The sequence below is a fragment of the Rhinopithecus roxellana genome, chromosome 12 (genome assembly GCF_007565055.1).
Source record: "Rhinopithecus roxellana isolate Shanxi Qingling chromosome 12, ASM756505v1, whole genome shotgun sequence".
NCBI lineage: Eukaryota > Metazoa > Chordata > Mammalia > Primates > Cercopithecidae > Rhinopithecus > Rhinopithecus roxellana.
The window spans coordinates 11,484,116-11,501,796 of NC_044560.1; the positions used below are offsets into that span (position 1 = coordinate 11,484,116).

At 41.6% G+C, this 17,681-nt stretch overlaps 1 protein-coding gene across 2 annotated transcripts in view; it reads left to right on the forward strand.

Annotated features, from left to right (window-relative positions):
- Window positions 1–208: 208 nt before the first annotated feature.
- The window catches only part of ZBTB40 (zinc finger and BTB domain containing 40), an 82,131-nt gene continuing 64,658 nt past the window's right edge, over window positions 209–17,681 (forward strand). The window contains exon 1 of one of the 2 annotated variants that reach the window (XM_030942809.1): window positions 209–362. The gene's annotated coding sequence lies outside the window, so the exon portion shown is untranslated. The remainder of the gene's footprint in view (window positions 363–17,681) is intronic. The other variant, XM_010364353.2, reaches the window with a different exon arrangement.

The window sequence follows — 17,681 nt, forward strand, 5'->3', positions numbered from 1 at the left end:
CCCGTCTCAAAAAAAAAAAAAACAACTTTCCTTAGGAAGTGTGGGGAGGGAAGGAGGGCGTGGCCAAGATTAGAGGTCAGAGAAGAGCCTAGCAACCGGCCGGCCCCCCGCGGTCCTAGCATTGGTGGAGAGCGAGCGCGTGACGCATACCCCGCCCCCAGCACGTGACCGCGGCGCGCGGGGCAGGTCGGGCTGCCCCCTCCCCTCTGATACCCATTGCGCGCCGGCCTCAAGATGGCCGCCTTCTGGCGTCTCCGGCGCTGTTGAATGGCGAAAGCTTTATTGTTCCCTTCGGGCAGGAGTGTTCGTGTCCTCTATGGCGCTGTCAATAAAGAACGGCAGTTTGAATCGGTGCTGAACAGGTAACCATAGAAACGGGGCTGGGACTCCGCGTGGAGACCCTTTTTGCAGCGGAGGCCCGGTTGCGCCCTAAGTGAGGGGTGTACACAGACCCTTCCGCGTGGCGAACCCGTGGGACTCTGCCGAGTCACAGCCGCCTCACCTACACCCAGGACGTGCCCCCGCCAGGGGCGGCCTGCACCCCTAGCGCAGGGTCTGCTGTAGAATGCAGAGGAGAGAGACCGCGGGGACCCACTCAGGGCGCCAGGCCGGGCCTGACACCGCCTGGGGCCTGTTGTCGCCCCGCACCTCCCTCTCGGCATGTCCAGAGGCCTCTTGTCGCAGTCTCACTCCCCCTCCCTTCAGGTCCCTTCGCCGGGCGTCAGCAGACAACGGCCTTGGGCCTAATCCATCCCGCTCTTCTCTCTTCCCTTCTCGGTCTTTGTTTACATTTTCAAATGGTTGGGGGGAAGAATATTTCATGTAATTTGAGAAAGTTCTATGAAATCAAGTCCATAAATGAAGTTTTATTGGAACACGGCCATGTTCATTGTTGATGTATCGTCTATGGCTGCTTTCCTGCCAAGAGGGCAGAGTTGAGTAATTGCGCAGCCGTTGCTTGGCTTTAATCGGCTGGCTCACAAAGCCAAAACTCTTTCTGGTCCCTTACAGCAAACGTCTGCTGATATCTGCCCTAAACACAAGTAGATTGGATCAGTGTTGTCATCCAGCTATTCCTCTCGTCCCTTCTCCTGGTGTGGGAAACGAGTTAAAACTTCGAGATGCACCGAGAGCGCTTTAGTTGACAAACACTCTGGCTTCCCTTCTGGTCTTACTATTCAGAGTTTCTCCTGCTTTGAATAGCAGTGATACCATCCAGCTAGTGCTACAATGAACCAGGTGCTTTATTTATATTCATACAAGTGTTGTTGTACTTTATGACCACGCTTTATAAGTAAGTATGGTATTTCCATTTCACAAAAAAGGAAGAAGTTGGTTCTGAGTGGTTAAGATATTTATAGGTGTACTAGGTTATAGGGTGCCAAATTGAGCCCGTCCCTGGGAGCCCCCTGCCTGATGGCACTGGTCAAACTGTTTGGATTTTATTCTTTCATGTCTTTTCTACCTGGAATTGTTGTTCTTCCCTGGAATTGTACCCAGATCTTTGTATGGTTAATGGAGATTTAATTACAATCTCAAAGTGCAGTTTTTTTTTCTACTTAGCTAAATCATCAAACTTCTGCCCCTCCTTTCTAATATAAACACTTTTCTTCTATGTCAGTAGTCCCCAAACTTGGCTATTCATCAGTGATTTAACAAACGGTTTCAGAACACCGCATGCATGTACGCATGCATTCATTAATCAGTTAGTGTTTGTTGAACACTTACTGTGTACCAGAGACGTTTCAAATTCCTGTAAATACAGTGGTGAACAAGACAAACACGATTTCTGCCCTTCCATGGAATTTAAATTCTGTGTGGGGCTTGGACAAGTGGTATACAGGTAGACAAATATAATTTCAAATACAGCTGTAATAGCATCATCATAGTAAAATTAGTAGTTGCTATTTATTGAGTGATTATTTTGTGCCAGGTACTGTGCTAAGTGCTTTATTTATATGGACTATCATTTAATCCTCACACCAATACTATGACATAAGTAGTATTAGTATTACTATTTTGCACATGGAGGAAACAAACTCACGGAGAAGAGATGTTCGAGGTTACATAGCTAATGCATTCAGCTGGGAGCTGAAGCTAATCTGATCACACTCGCCACCCTGTATTGTTTCATCTGTTTATTGTCTTTCCTACTAGTTTAGGAGGTCCTTAAGGGCAGGGACCACACCATACCTGTTGTATCCTCAGCTGCTAGCCAGTACCCATAACCTGGTGTTTGCAGGTAAATACTAAGTAAACAAATCCAGGTCATTCATTGAACAAGTTTTTCTTTTCTTTTCTTTTCTTTTCTTTTCTTTTATTATTTTTTTGAGATAGAGTCTCACTCTGTTGCCCAGGCTGGAGTGCAGTGGCGCAATCTCGGCTCACTGCAACCTCTGCTTCCCAGGTTCAAGTGATTCTCCTGCCTCAACATCCTGAATAGCTGGGACTACAGGCATATGCCACCACGCCCGGCTAATTTTTTTTGTATTTTTAGTAGAGATGGGGTTTCACCATGTTGGTCTTGAACTCTTGACCTCAAATGATCTGCCCGCCTTGGCCTCCCAAAGTGCTGGGATTATAGGCGTGAGCCACCGCACCCAACCTCAAACATACTTTAGTGTCTCCGTGTACCAAGCACCACTGTCTAGGTCCTGTGATTACCAGAGTGAGCAAGATGGACCTGGGGCTCTGTTCTGGAAGCTAAAGCCTAGTGTCAAGACAGGAAAGAAATAACAAAGTTATTCCAGTTGTGGCAACGCTCTAAAGGAAATAAAACAGCACCGAGAGAGACACTAAACGGGGAGACTCACTTTTTCTCTGGGTGGTCAGGGAAAACCTGTCTTAAGAAAGGTAGTTTAAGCTGAAACTTGTTGAGTGACAAGGAACTAGGCTAGCAAGAAGGGGAAAGGGAGAGACGAAGCTGGGAGGAAGAACTTTTCAGGAGGTTGGGAGACTAAGGTGGGTAACAACTTGAGATGTTGGAGAACTCAAAGGGAGTCACTGTGCTGTGGTTCACTGCTGTGCTCAGTCCCTGGCCCTGAACCCAGCTACTACTGAGAGAACTGCATGCCCAAGGGCAAGTTACAGATTAGTTATCTCATCTGGAAAATGTGAATGATGGTGCCTCCTCAAAGGGTTGTGCAGATTAAATAAGAGAAACTGTATTCATAGCTATGGTATTTTCTTTTTGTTGTTGTTGCACATATTGCTGAATAACTAAATTTAGCTCCAAATGGAAACTTTATAAAGTGCTTACTAATAACAAAAATCCAGAAATACATTACAGACAAAATTAAGAATGGGGGATCCATTTAAAAATAGAAGCCCACTACTTTTTATCTCTGGAAAGAGGGGAGCAGATCTTGTTTTTTCTTAGTGTTTCTGCTTGGAGAAGAACTTCTCCAAATGGCATCTAATTTTTTTAAAGCCAAATTGTACAGCTGTCTATGCAGAACACTTTTCAGCATTTTAGTGTTTTAAGTTGGAAACTACTTGTGTTCCTCCATCAAAGGTGTATTTATTCTCTTAAGGCATTCTAAACAAATGTTAGAGACTTCTTTTAGTTGGTGGCAATTTAAAAATTTGTTTGCAAATGATTTCAAGTTTCCTCCAAAAGTTTTCAAAATAATGTCACATACCCTAAAACAGTATGGCATGCTTTGAAGCAAATGGTAGGCTTTTTGAATAAGTAAAAAATAGGATAATGTTTGGGTTCATAAACGTAAGAAATTAGAAACAATAATAAATCAAGGGAACTATGTAAGAAGAACAACATGGCAAGTGTCACTCTAAACTCTCCCCGGTAACCATATTGCACATGTCATCAGAAGACACGATCCAACCCTGCAAACATAGCAAAGAACTGGACAGAGAGTGGCATGTTAGTGCAGTGTTAAACAACACGCCTGAATTAAATTGCTGTTTTAGGTTTGGGTGGGACCTTTGCATCTAAAGTATTACAGTTTTACTCTGTGATTTGCATCTGTTGGGTTCCAATAAAGAGCAGGTGCTAACACTAGCTTTGAAGGATAATATGAAACTGCAAGAAGAGCCAGGGCATACCAATTTGTTTTTCAATCTATTTTATTTCAGTTCAAAGCATCATTGCAGACAGGCAGTCTAGGAAAACGAACCACACTTTGGCAATACTCACCTGCTTTTGGAGATTGAGGAAGACTGAGTATAACCCAGGTGTGGCTTGTTTTCTTGGACTATCTGTCCGCAACGATGTTTTGAACTGAAATAAAATAGATTGAAAAACAAATTGGTATGCCCTGTTGCCTCATACTGAGTATTTACATTACCCTTCTCGAGTACTGCCTGAACCAGCACGCTGGGGGAAGGCAGTGACCCCTCAGCCTCTTTCAACTCTTCAGGAGAGTGAGCTCTTTGATTTTCACAAGGAAATTAAATTGGGATATGTGGTTTTCTGGATCTCCAATAGTCTGCCTTCCAAAGCCATCATCTGGATAATGTGGAGAAAACAAGCCACTAACCACATAGAGGAAATAATTAAATACTAAGGGTGTTGAAATTCAGAGATGAGATTGTCACTTTCTGTAAGTCTTGCAGAGAGTGCAGTATTTCATTTGCAGAGAGCATACAGTTTTGAGACTCTGGCAGCCCTCAAGAGAGAGAAGGATAAGGAAAGAAAGCCAGCTTTCCTTACATTTCCTTAATGTTGTTATTTAACTCCAAATCCTCAAAATTATGATGCCACGTATTTCATTTCCTCACATAAATGTATTATACTGATCCATGTAAGTCAGAGATTGTTAATTTCAGGGTAAATGGTTGAATTTCAAGAGACCCATGAATCCTTTGAAGTTGCCTGCAAATTTGTGTGAATGTCATTTTTTTCTGGAGAGAGAGCCAGTTACTTTAATCTGATCTCAGAAAGGCCCTTGACCCTTTAAAAGGTACAGAGCCATTTAAATCACGTGTTAACACCATCTAACTGAAGGCATGATGAGAATCTCCCCTGAAACCAGGTGCTGTTTCACTGCTCTGTAACCTTAACCTCAGAGTTTGAGTCTTATCAGTCTTTGTTTTCTGTCTAAAGTGGTCAAGCATAGTTGAATGTTTGTATAATATAGGTATCTACCCAATGAACTGCTTCATAAATGCCTTAGAGATGGTTGTTAATTTACATGAGACCAGTGAGATGTGGACCTATTGTCTAGGCAACCTCGTTAGCAGATATCATAACGTTTCTACTGATAGAGGAAAGGAAGTGGTAGTGGAATTCCACTACTTTGTTTATAGGCATCGGCTTGTTACAGATGGAGTCAGTTCCTCAGACTCAGGAAAGTTGGGTTAAAAGGGAAAGAAGGCTGGGCACAGTGGCTCACACCTGTAATCCCAGCACTTTGGGAGGCTGAGGCAAAGAAGGGTGGGCACAGTGGCTCACACCTGTAATCCCAGCATTTTGGGAGGCTGAGGCAGGAGGATCACTTATGCGAGCCCAGGAGTTGAGGCTGCAGTGAGCTATGAGCAGACCACTGCATTCCAGTTGAGACCCCCCCTTTTTTTTTTTAAAGGAAAGAAGAAGAGGGGACGGGATAGACTTGAGGAAGCAGAGGAGTAAGGAAAGATAGGCTGTTTCCCTGCATTTGTCCAGAAGAGTCCCCTCCCTTTATATCTGTGAAAAGAAAGAGCTTCTATATTGAGACAAAACCTATCTGAGAACTTAAATAATACTGGGACCTTTGAAAAAGTCAATTCATAAATGTAATTTCTGGTTTTATTAGTACCCAAAGGGAAACAAAAACAAGGAAATATCTTTACCTTAGGTTATTCTGTAAGACTGGTACCTCAATAGAAAACTCCTATAGGCCAGAGTTTGGCTCATAGAGTGTTTAAAAAGTAGCTACTTCCATTTAAACATTAGTGATTGTCTGTCTAAGTGACCCCTGCTGCAGGCACTAGCGTGGTTCTGGAACAGCACCAAACAATAGAGGATGCTTTATGAAAGAAAGGGGCCAGGAAGGATGAGGAAATTAGAAACAAAGGATTATAACTGTAAATAATAGCTTTTGAGGCTCCAAATACTGGTATTTGTTGGTTAATATTCGTTAGTTAGTGTTAGCTATAGTGGGGTTATTTTTAGTGTTAAAGGTGAACAATAGGTGATTCTATTTCTATTTTGAGAAAATACTGTAAGAGGCAATCTAACCTGCTAATTTCATCCTATTTCTCAGCTTTCTAGGACTGGGGCCTGACCACTGAGTCTTCCTGAGTTTGCTTTCTTGACTCCTTTTGCTCTTTGTCCCCATTAGCTCCAGAAGATGGTCTTCAGGGCATTGGCAGCAGTGAGTTTGCCATCTTTCTTCCACCTGGTACTTCTCCCTGGGTCTTAGGCTCAGTGGATGGTACCACAGAGTTGCCAAAGGCAGAAACCTGGGAATGGTGCCATGATCTTCTCTCTCAGCACATATTTAGTTAGGCTACAAGACTGTTGATTTCTTCTACCCTTTCTCTTCCTTTGGTTAAAGCTGCTGTAATCTCTTGTCCTGGATTATGAAACAGCCTTCTAGTTGGTCAGCGGCTTTCAGCTTCGCTCCTCTCCAATCTATTTGGTACACTGTTACCAGTGGTCTTTATAAAGCACAGATCAGAATATGTGATTCCCTTGCTTTAAAACTCTTGGATGGCCTGCCTGCCCTTAGGATGGTCCAGCAAGTGCTACCCTCCAACTCTGGCTGTGCCTGTATCTCAAGCCTCATCTCTGAGCAGCCCCTCCTCCCACAACTCACCTTGTATTGAGTACAAGTTGAAATCTCTCAGCGGCCACAGGACTTCATCCTTTCTGGGGCCAGTGGGTCACATTCCAAGGCTTCAAGCCTGCTCCTTCTCCCTGGATTTCCCCAGTAGTGGCATCAACCAGGCCAGTAGCAATGCCATTATCTACACTGACCTTTATATTACTGAATGCTGTTTGGCTTTTCTGTTACTCCGTTTGTCCTTAGAATATATGCTATTTGAGATGTGCAGTCAGATATTGTCTTAAAGTCACGTGATGTAATTATCTTCTGTATAGTTGTATCACCAACTTCATAAACAGGCTCTTTTTCTTGAATACTTTTTTAAAAATTAATTTATTTTGAGACTGGGTTAGGAAACTGGCTAATTTTTATATATTTTGGTAGAGATGGGGTTTCTTCATGTTGCCCAGGCTGGTCTTGAACTCCTGGCCTTAAGCAATCCACCTGCCTTGGCCCCTCAAAGTGCTGGGATTACAAGTGTGAGCCACTGCACCAGGCCGTCATTTGTTTTAAACTTCAAGGATTGCTATTAAAAATTAAGTTCCTTTTTACCAAGAAGTTTTTATTTCATACCTAAGCCCTTCTTCTCTGTTTCTCCTGTCTTGCTAACAAAGTAGGCTGTTAAAGTTTTGGGGTTTTGCCAATCTGTCAGGTAAGAAATAATATTTCAGTGTAGCTTAAATTTGTTTTTTCTTTTTATGAGGTAAAGGATATATCATGTCTGTGATACAAATTGCAAATATATTTTTCCAGTTGTCATATGCTTGACTTTGTATATATTGTTTTATTGCTATCCAAGTTTTATATCTTCATATAGTCGTGTTTATCAGTCTTACCATGTATTGCTTTGGATTTGCAGTCATAGGAAATTTGCTCCACTCTCAATTTATGGAGAATCCAGTTATATTTTCTATTAGTACATGTATAGCTTATGGTTTCGCTTTTCAAAAAACATTTAAGACTCTCTGTTTTCTTCTAGTACATGTATGGCTTATGGTTCCACTTTTTAAAAAACATTTAAGAGTCTGATCCATTTGAAATTTATCTTAGTATTTGGTTTGAGGAAGGATCTGATTTTATCTTTATCTCAATGGCCAGTCAGTTATCTCAACAGTACTTATTAAAAACTTTTTTCTTCACTGATTTGAGATGCTGTCTTTATTGAATACTAAACCTTTGTATGCATTTAGATTTCTTACTGGATTTTCTGTTTTGTTCCATTGGTTTGATTGCCAATTCATATGCTGTTACAAAATCATCTTAATGTTAAAGGTTTTGTCATTTAACATCTGGAAGGGCCAATTTTTTTCATATTGCTCTTTTTCAGGGTTTTCCGGGTTGTTTGTGCTTGTTTATTCTGGCATATGAACTTAATCATCAATTTGGTTTCAAGAGGAGATGACTTGATGGTATTTTTATTAGGATTGTGTTACATTTTATAGCATCTTTACAATATTGACTCTTCAATCCAAGATCATGGTCTGTCTTTTCATTTGCTCAAAGCCACTTTGGTGATTTTTCAGGAGTGTTACGTGTTTTTCCTTACAAAAAATCTGTATGCTTCTTTCAGTTTATTAGACCTTAACATTAAAAAATAATAATTCTGTTTAGAATCCCTGCAGAAGATCCCAGAGAAGTTTTACACACCCACATATTCTAAACATTTTGCATGTGACTTCAGATGGTTCCTAGATACCTCCCGCTTCAAGCTCATCCTATTATATTGTTCCCTAAATCCCCTTCTTTTGTCCGCCTTCATCTCTTTCTCACTCTCACCTCTTAGCACTGTGTCCTGCCTTCAGTTCAGTCAGAACATATTTGCTGAATGGACGAATGAAGTAGTGAGGGAAGAATGAAGGTGGGTGAAAGAGTGAGAGCCTGTCAGACTCTATTTGGAAAGGTCGTCCTTGTTGTATTTCTAAGTCTGCAGTCGTTGATTCACTGGGTCGTAGTACTTGGTTCTCCTCTTTCCTCCATTCCAAAAAATTTTTAAAAGTTTTTGTGAACTTTTAAATTTTCATAATATTAAAATATAGTAATTCATATCTTAACATTATATAACATTTCACATCATGTTGATAATAGTTACCATTTATTGAACACATTCAAAATGTCAGGCAGTGTACTAGGTATTTTACAGTATTGTTTCATGTAACCCTCACAACAACTAAGCAATAGGTATTATTACTGCCTTTTCTAAAAATTATTAAGAAAATTTGCAAATATAAAAGTGAGAGTAGCATTATGAGCTCCCATATACATGTTAACTTCATTTTACACTTGAGAAAACAGGTTTTGAAAGGTTAAGTAACTCAGGTTTACAAAGCTAAAGTCAGATTTAGAACCCAACTCTTTATAGCTCCTTATTAATTAATTAATTTTAGGCTCTAACTGACCAGGGAAGAGCAGAAGCAAAGGAGAGAGTCAAGAGCCACTCTTCAAACTAGTTTAGTGTTATCGAAGACTCTAATAGTAGTCTTCCCATCTACAAATTCACACTCAGATACTTCCCTCTCTACTGACTGCAGACAGTAAGCCCTCCCATCTTTCCCCCTTTACTGCTTCTCATGTGCTCTGCTCACTCTGTCTTCTATTTCTCTAGTTGTATTACTACACTCTGATATTGGTTGGTTTTTCAAAGGCTTGCCACTGTTTTGAATACTTACCTCCTAGTATGATGTCATGAACATAGTGGGAACCAATACATTTAAATTAAATAACAGTGAAACTTGCTCTCACTCATTTCGCCTGTAAGTTTGGCGTGGTACTGTTACTTTTGAATGTTGCTCTGAAGGCCTGGCAGTCATTAAATTTGACCACCCTAGACACAAGCTGCTCAGTCAGTTGGTACTCTGCTGTCACCTCTCCTCAGTTGTAGTCAGGTTAAAACCAGAGGGAGACTTGCTAAGGTCAAAGTCCAAGACAGCAGAATAATTGGCCCCTAGAGTTCTGGGGGTGTTTTTTTTTTTTCTTCCTGGGCAGTAAAATGTTGAGGATGAAATTTTCATATATTCCTTTGAACATTTTTGAGCAAATACTATGGAATCCCATAGGCTCTTTCCCAACATTAACAGCAATAGAGAAGTTATTCTCTTTTGCATTTTTTTGTTAGCTCCTTAAGTTAACCCTCTTGTCATACTCCCTGGTGATGGAGGGAAATAGAGAGATGAAAATACTTCCCACTTCTTCAGAGACAAAAGAAAAAGCTTATAACACTAGGAGGAGATGAGAAAGGAGTTGATCTGTGAAATGTACACAGAGGGGTACTGAAGGCTGAGTGATCTGAGTAGTGGGATAGGACAGTGTTGCTGGAAGTTGGGGGTCTGTAGTCTCTTCAGTGCTCTGGTACTTAACTACAAAAGTGTGAGAAAAGAAGGATTTAAGATGAAAGTGGTCTCTTCTTCCCAGCTGTGCCATAAGCTCCTTGAGAGCAGGGATTATGCTGAATTTCTTCTCTGTGTAGTGCCAAGCCTCAGTTAAGGGCATTTGGCTGAGCTCAGTGACAATCTGCTGGATTGACAAGCACATTTTGTTCGCTGATAGGGCTAGGACACAGCCTTGGGGCCACACTGGGGCCACATGGACTCCCACATCCTTCACTGCCCTGTTACCAAGGTACACGGCCTTGAACAGAGAAATGAGACTCTTCCTGTTACCTATGGCTTAGATATGTATTCTAATTGGAATGCAAAGAAGACGACATTTTGGAAAAGGGAAGAAGAATGAGTTTGGGAGATTAACAATAATAGCTAACTTGAACAAGTAAGAAGTGGCAGGGAGGGTTGAGGAATGTGTGTGTGGTGTCTCACATACACAGAATAAGTAGGCTCTACATCCCCATTATCTGTTCTTATTTAAAAACCACTACATTTACAGGATATCCTTGTAATGCCTCTGAACAGAGAAGTTATCAAAAAAGTAGGAGAAAGAGTCTAAGGTTAAGAGCTTCACCGCTTTTTACATTTTAAAGTTTGGGCAATATCACTCAGTGGTCAAAGTTTCGGCTCTAGAGTCCGACAGCGTGAGTTCACTGACTGACTCTACCACTCACGGGCTTTGTGATTTGGAGCAGGTCATTTAATCACACTAGGCCTCCACTTCCTCAGTTGAAAGTGGGGTTAATAATAGTGACTATCTCACTGGCTTTGCAAAAATTATTTAAGGCCCCCAATGTAAAGTGCTTGACACAATACCTGAGATATAATAAATGCTTGATAAATGTTAGCTATTATTGTTAACCTCCCAAACTCATTCTTCTTCCCTTTTCCAAAATGTCATCTTCTTTGCGTTCCACTTAGAATATATATCTAAGCCATGGGTAACAGGAAGAGTCTCATTTCTGTCATTAATGAACTGGAGGATCTTAAAACACTTTACATTTCAAGGCTGTGGTTTCCACATCTATGAAATGTGGGAATTGGGCCAGGTGATTTCAAAGTCCTTTGCATCTTCTAATTTTTAATGAGTTTAAGGTTTTGTATGAAATCTCTGATTATAGCCCAGCAGTCTTGTTATGAGAAGTCGGACTCTCCCCACTTTCTGTCTTTCCTAGCTGAGTCTCATTCCAGACCAGCTGTATGAAATGAGCCAATGTAGTTGTCTGTAAATTCCTTTCTTTTTAAAAAAATTCTTTTTAAAAAAATTTGACGTATATATAGAAGATACATATGTAACTTGAAAGTGATGAAGCAGAATGACAAAAAGCAAATACTTGGATAGGTGTATTTTTATGCTTCCTTTTCCAAAGGTAATAACACCTAACATTTAGTGACTGTTAACAATGTTACAGGAACTGTCCTTTATGTGTATTGACTCATTCACATATAGTAGCTTATTCATACAACTACCTCATGAAATAAGCACTAATATTATTCCCATTTTACATAAGAGAAAACTGAGGCCAAGAGAGTTAAGCAACTTGACTAAAATCCAGCTGGTAAGAGGGGCAGAGCTGGGATTCATGCTCCTGGCTATCTCTAGAGCCTACGCTCCAAACCTTTACTGTGGAGCACGTAGCCGCTGGCATCACAGTGCCTGGTGTGTTGTTCTTTAGTTGCCAGGGCCGCTTAATTTTTGCATTAGACGGGTATCTGTGAGTTCTGGAATTTGGTACTGTATTAATGTGTGGCCCAGATTTATTCCCTGATGAAGAAAAATGTAGTATAATCAAGTTGACGAAAACTTAGATATCATTCATGTTTTCAGGGCAGAGCAAAATGCCTATCAGCGCCAGTGACAAAGCCAAGGGTCTTCTTGATAACTAAAGAGGTTGGATTTGAAAGCATTGGAGTGGTAATTGCTTGTTGAGACTCTTGACTGCAGGATGGAAAAGTTGGCCTTAAATATAATGTAGTTACAATCTCTAGTCACTCATTAGATGCATGTGTCACTCAGGAGATTTTGCAGTTTTGTCTGTAAAGAGTTATCTTGGATGAACTGGATCAGAGCAGCATGGCCTGGAAAGACACCTAAGTCTCTCAAAGCCTCCTTCTGTTATAACAGCCTTGAAAATCACTTGTTTCTATGAATTAGTCAGAAGATAAGAGGACATAAGCAGTTTGTTATGTTGAACATTTTGATGTTTTGCTTCATTGTGTTTTGTAGAACACCTCAAAAGAAGTTTCATTAGAAATTGAGAGAATCTAGAAAAATAAATTAATTGAAAAGAATGGTTATTGTAGGCACATCAGGAATCAGATGCTACCTACCGGTTTTGAGATTTGAAAGACAACCTTTCTAGTGGTCCTTAATCTTCTCCATGTCTATCGCCTTGAGAATCTGTGAGATGGTAGTGGTGGGGCAATGATCATGATCATGGCAGCTAGCAGCTAATTATTGAGTACTTACTACGTCCCTTTCCTATAGTGCCAGTGCTTTAGGTGTAACTCATTTAATCTTCCAGCAGCCCAATGAGAAAAGTACTATTACTATCCCCATTTTGTATATGAGGAAACTGAGCTCCTAATAGGTTAGGTAATTTGCCCAGGATTACACACTTTGTAATTGAACATTCAAGATTCACACCCAGGTAGTCTGGCTCCAGCTCCAGCCTTTAACCACTAAGCTACATTGCTCATGAAAGTCGTGGGCCCTTTCCCCCAGAAAGTGTGTAGTTGGACAACATCACATGTGCAGTAATTTGAAGAGCTTCTGGACCCTTCTTCCCCTATCCAGTCCATCGATTTGGGTTCAAACCCCACCTTAGACTTATGTAAATTCCTTTCAGGCAGAGATTATGTCTTATATCTGTGTTTGGTACATAGTAGGAGCTAAATAAATGTTTAATGAAGGAATGGTATGTTGGAAATGACACTAGCTTTAAAGCCAGCCCCACCTGTCTGGGTTTTTATTCTTGTTTTTTTTTTTTTTTTTTGAGACGGAGTCTTGCTCTGCCGCCCAGGCTGGAGTGCAGTGGCCGGATCTCAGCTCACTGCAAGCTCCGCCTCCCGGGTTCACGCCATTCTCCTGTCTCAGCCTCCCGAGTAGCTGGGACTACAGGCGCCCGCCTCGTCGCCCGGCTAGTTTTTTGTATTTTTAGTAGAGACGGGGTTTCACCGTATTAGCCAGGATGGTCTCGATCTCCTGACCTCGTGATCCGCCCGTCTCGGCCTCCCAAAGTGCTGGGATTACAGGCTTGAGCCACCGCGCCCGGCCTGGGTTTTTATTCTTAAATTTCCTGTTATAAAATTTATACAGGCTTACTATAGAAAATTTTGTGACATAGACAAAGAAGAAAATAAGTCTTCCATAATGACAGTACCTAGGATAACCACTTTTAGCATTTTTCTGTATTTTCTATATTTTCAAATGCAAATGTGTATATGCATGCACACATATTTTTAAACCAAATTGGAATTATACATGTATTCAGTTGCATGCTGGTTGTTTTCTTTTTAGTATATTGAGAGCATTTTCCTGTGTCATTAAAAACCTTCAAGTGCCTTTTTTTCTCCCCCCAAAAATATTTATATGTAATTTACATACCATGTAATTTACCATTTTAAAGTGTACAATTCAAATGTCTGTGTAACTGTTATGGGATCTTTAGGGTGTTGATTTTCTTCCTGGAAACCTCTATTGGCCATTGGCACCTTCGCCCAACCTCTTGTCCTGCATCCAGGTATGCAGACAAGTGAAGGGTGAAGAAAACAAAGAGGAGCTTTATTTAGCGTTAAAACAGCTCAGAGGAGACCTGCGATGGGTAGTTCCTCTCTGTAGGCAGGCAGGTCATCTGTTGAGTGTTCAGCTCTCAGTAGAGAGGAGGCCCTGGAGAGGGTAGCCCCTCTCTGCTTGCTGGTTGACTAGAGGAGGCCCTGGAGAGGGTAACTCCTCTCTGCAGGCTGGTCATTTGGTGGTCTCTGCAGGTCTCTGAAGTTCTCAGCAGAGAGGGTAGCTCCTCTCTGCAGCTGGTCATCCCATGTCTGCTCAGCTCTGGCTGAGTCTGGGGCTTTTATGGGCCTCAGAGGGGAGGAAGTGTGGTATGTGTCGATTGACCCATGGGTGTCCATGGGCAGACCTGGGAAAAGCACCAGTTCCCACTCTGGTCAGTGGGACTGGCAACCAGGTCCCCAGCCTTCAGGCCCCTCCCTGGCCTGAAGAAGGGACCTTACTGGGACCTGCCCTCTTCTACCTGGGACTCTGTCTGCCTACTGTTGTTCCTGGTGCTCGGGCTCTGCCTAACTTTGCTCCCAGATTGAGATTGGAGTGGCTGCTGATAGCAGGGAGAAGCCAAACAGTGGGGAGAGGCGCTTCTGAGCCTGTGAGGGTGGGGCCTTCCCAGACCCCCAGGAATGCAGGATGCCTGAGTCTGCAGCCATGGTTTGGGGGGTTGCAGCTGCCCCATGTGGGGTGGGGCTCCTGCCTGCTTCTGGTCCCCCGAGAGCACAAGGAGGCTCAGATCTGCAGCCACAACTTGGGCGGCACTCTTGCCTGCTCCGTGGAGCATGTAGCCCTAGCCAGGCCTCCTTGCTTCAGCTGGGATGATGGCAGGCTGAATGGATCGGCTGCCACCATCATAACCATCACCACTTTCCAATTCCAGGATGTTTTTTATCATTCTGAAACCCCCCTTGTACCTGTTAGTAGTCACTCCCCATTTACTCTTCCCCAAAGGGTCTGGTAACCACTAATCCATTTTCTGTCTCTATGGATTTGCTTATTCTGGACATTTCATATGAATGGAATCATATACAGCAATAGGTGGCCTTTTATGTCTGGCTAAACTGGCTTTTACTTAGCATAATGTTTTCAAGATTCATCCATGTTGTAGCATGTATCAGTACCTCCTTTTTATGGATGAATAATGTTCCATTGTTTATATATACAATATTTTGTCCATTCATAAGTTGATGGACATTTAGGTTGTTTGCATTTTTTGGCCGTTAGACTTAATGCTTCAGTGAACATTAATGTACACGTTTTTGAGTGGATCCATGTTTTCATTTCTCCCAGATGTATACTAAGAGTGGAACTGCTGGGTCATATGGTGCCTCTGTGCTTAGCTCTTTGAGAAACTGCCAGATTGTTTTCCACAGGGGCGGTACCATCTTACGTTCCCACCAGCAATTCCATGAGGGTTCCAGTTTCTCCATATCCTCAGCAACACTTGTATTTTCTGTTTTCTGTTTTATTTTATTATACCCATCCTAGTGTTACGTGAAGTGGTATCTCACTACAGTTTTGATCTGCATTTACTAATGACTGATGATGAACATCTGTTCATGTACTTATTGGCCATTTTGCCTGTCTTTGGAGAGATGTCTATTCAAATCCTTTGCCCATTTTAAAATTGGCTTATTTGTCCTTTTATTGTTGAGTTGTAAGAGTTCTGGATACTAGATTCTGATATGCCATATGTATTCTGAATACTAGACCTTTATCAGATATGTGATTTGAAAATATTTGTTCCCATTCTGTGCATTGTCTCTTTATTTTCATGATCATGTCCTTTGATAAACAGACGTTAAAAAATGTGATGAAATTTGATTTATTTATTTATTGGGAGGATTACATGTTCTTTTAGTGTCATACAGAGAGCCCCATTTTATGGCTGCATAATATTCCATACTATGGCTGTATGCCATATTTACTTTAAAACCTCATATATTTAAGTTTGTCTCCAGGTTTTTTTTTTTTTTAACCATTAATACTATTGCTGTGAATATAGTGTACATAAATATTTCATTGCATCTCTAATTAATTATTTCTGATAGATTCCTAGAAGTGATTCTTAAAGGCATAAACATTAACATTTTTTCCCTGCTACTATCATAGATTTCTCATTCCTTTTTTATCTGGAATTATACAACTGGTATATAAAGTAACTCTGGTAAAACATTCAAACAGTGCAAGTAAAGTATACCTTTCCCCACCCTGCAAATTCTCATGTCTCTAAGGACATTTTTATAACTTTAGGTGAGCAGATTACTCCCAGATTATTTACCAGCCTTGTTTCCTAAAAAGTTTTACCAGTTTATACTTCCATCAGCATTGTGTGGGTACCTAGCTCACTGCTCCCTCTCCTGTGTTATTAGTGTAAGTAGTTTTTGTTTTTTTGAGACAGAGTCTTGCTCTGTTACCAGGCTGGAGTGCAGTGGCGTGATCTCTGCTCACTGCAATCTCTGCCTCCCTGGTTCAAGCAATTCTCCCACCTCAGTCTCCCGAGTAGCTGGGATCACAGGTGGGCACCACTACGCCTGGCTAATTTTTGTATTTTTAGTAGAGACGGGGTTTCACCATGTTGGCCAGGCTGGTCTTGAACTCCTGACCTCAAGTGATCCTCCCACCTCAGCCTCCCAAAGTGCTAGGATTACAGATGTGAGCCACTGTGTCAGGCCTGGTTTCCCCCGCCCCCAATAATAGCAGACTGGGCACAGTAGCTTATGCTTGTAATCCCAGCACCTTGGGAGGTTCAAGCACACTTGAACCCAGGAGTTCGAGAGCAGCCTAGGCAACATAGGGAGACCCTGTCTACAAATCAAAAACTCAGTCAGGTATAGTGGCCCATGCCTGTAGTCCTAGCTACCTGGGAGGCTGATGCAGGACAGTTGCTTCAGCCCAGGTGGTCAAGGCTGCAGTGAGCCAAGACCGCACCACTGTACTTCAGCCTGAGTGACAGGGCAAGACCCCACCTCAAAAAAAAAAAAAGAAAAGAAAGAAAAGAAGCTAATACTTATTGAGCATTTACTATTGATAGTCACTTTGCTAAAGCAATTCAGGTGCATTCTCTCATTTCATCTTCACACCAAAACTATTAAAGATGTTAAGGCTCACAATGATTTTTTTTTTTTTTTTTTTTTTTTTTTTTTGAGGCAGAGTCTCACTCTGTCGCCGGGGCTGGAGTGCAGTGGCCGGATCTCAGCTCACTGCAAGCTCCGCCTCCCGGGTTTACGCCATTCTCCTGCCTCAGCCTCCCAAGTAGCTGGGACTACAGGCGCCCGCCACTTCGCCCGGCTAGTTTTTTTGTATTTTTAGTAGAGACAGGGTTTCACCGTGTTAGCCAGGATGGTCTCGATCTCCTGACCTCGTGATCCGCCCGTCTCGGCCTCCCAAAGTGCTGGGATTACAGGCTTGAGCCACCGCGCCCGGCAAGGCTCACAATGATTAAAGTGATATGCCCAAGGTCACCGAGTAAGTGTTCAAGTTAATCTGCCAAATCCGAGTCCCTGGTCTAAAATGCTATTTCGCAGTTGAATACTATCACTGAAAAACTTTTCGGATTCCATGTTTTAATTTGTGTTTCTTTAGTTATTCACCAGGCTGAATTTTTTAATCAGTTTATTGACTTTTTAAGTCAGTTTATTGACTTTTAATTTTTTGTGAATTATCTGTATTTTTCTTTTTAAAATTTAAATGTTAAAGTTTTCTTTTCTTTTTTTTTTTTTTTTTTTTTTTGGAGACAGGGTGTGTTGCTCT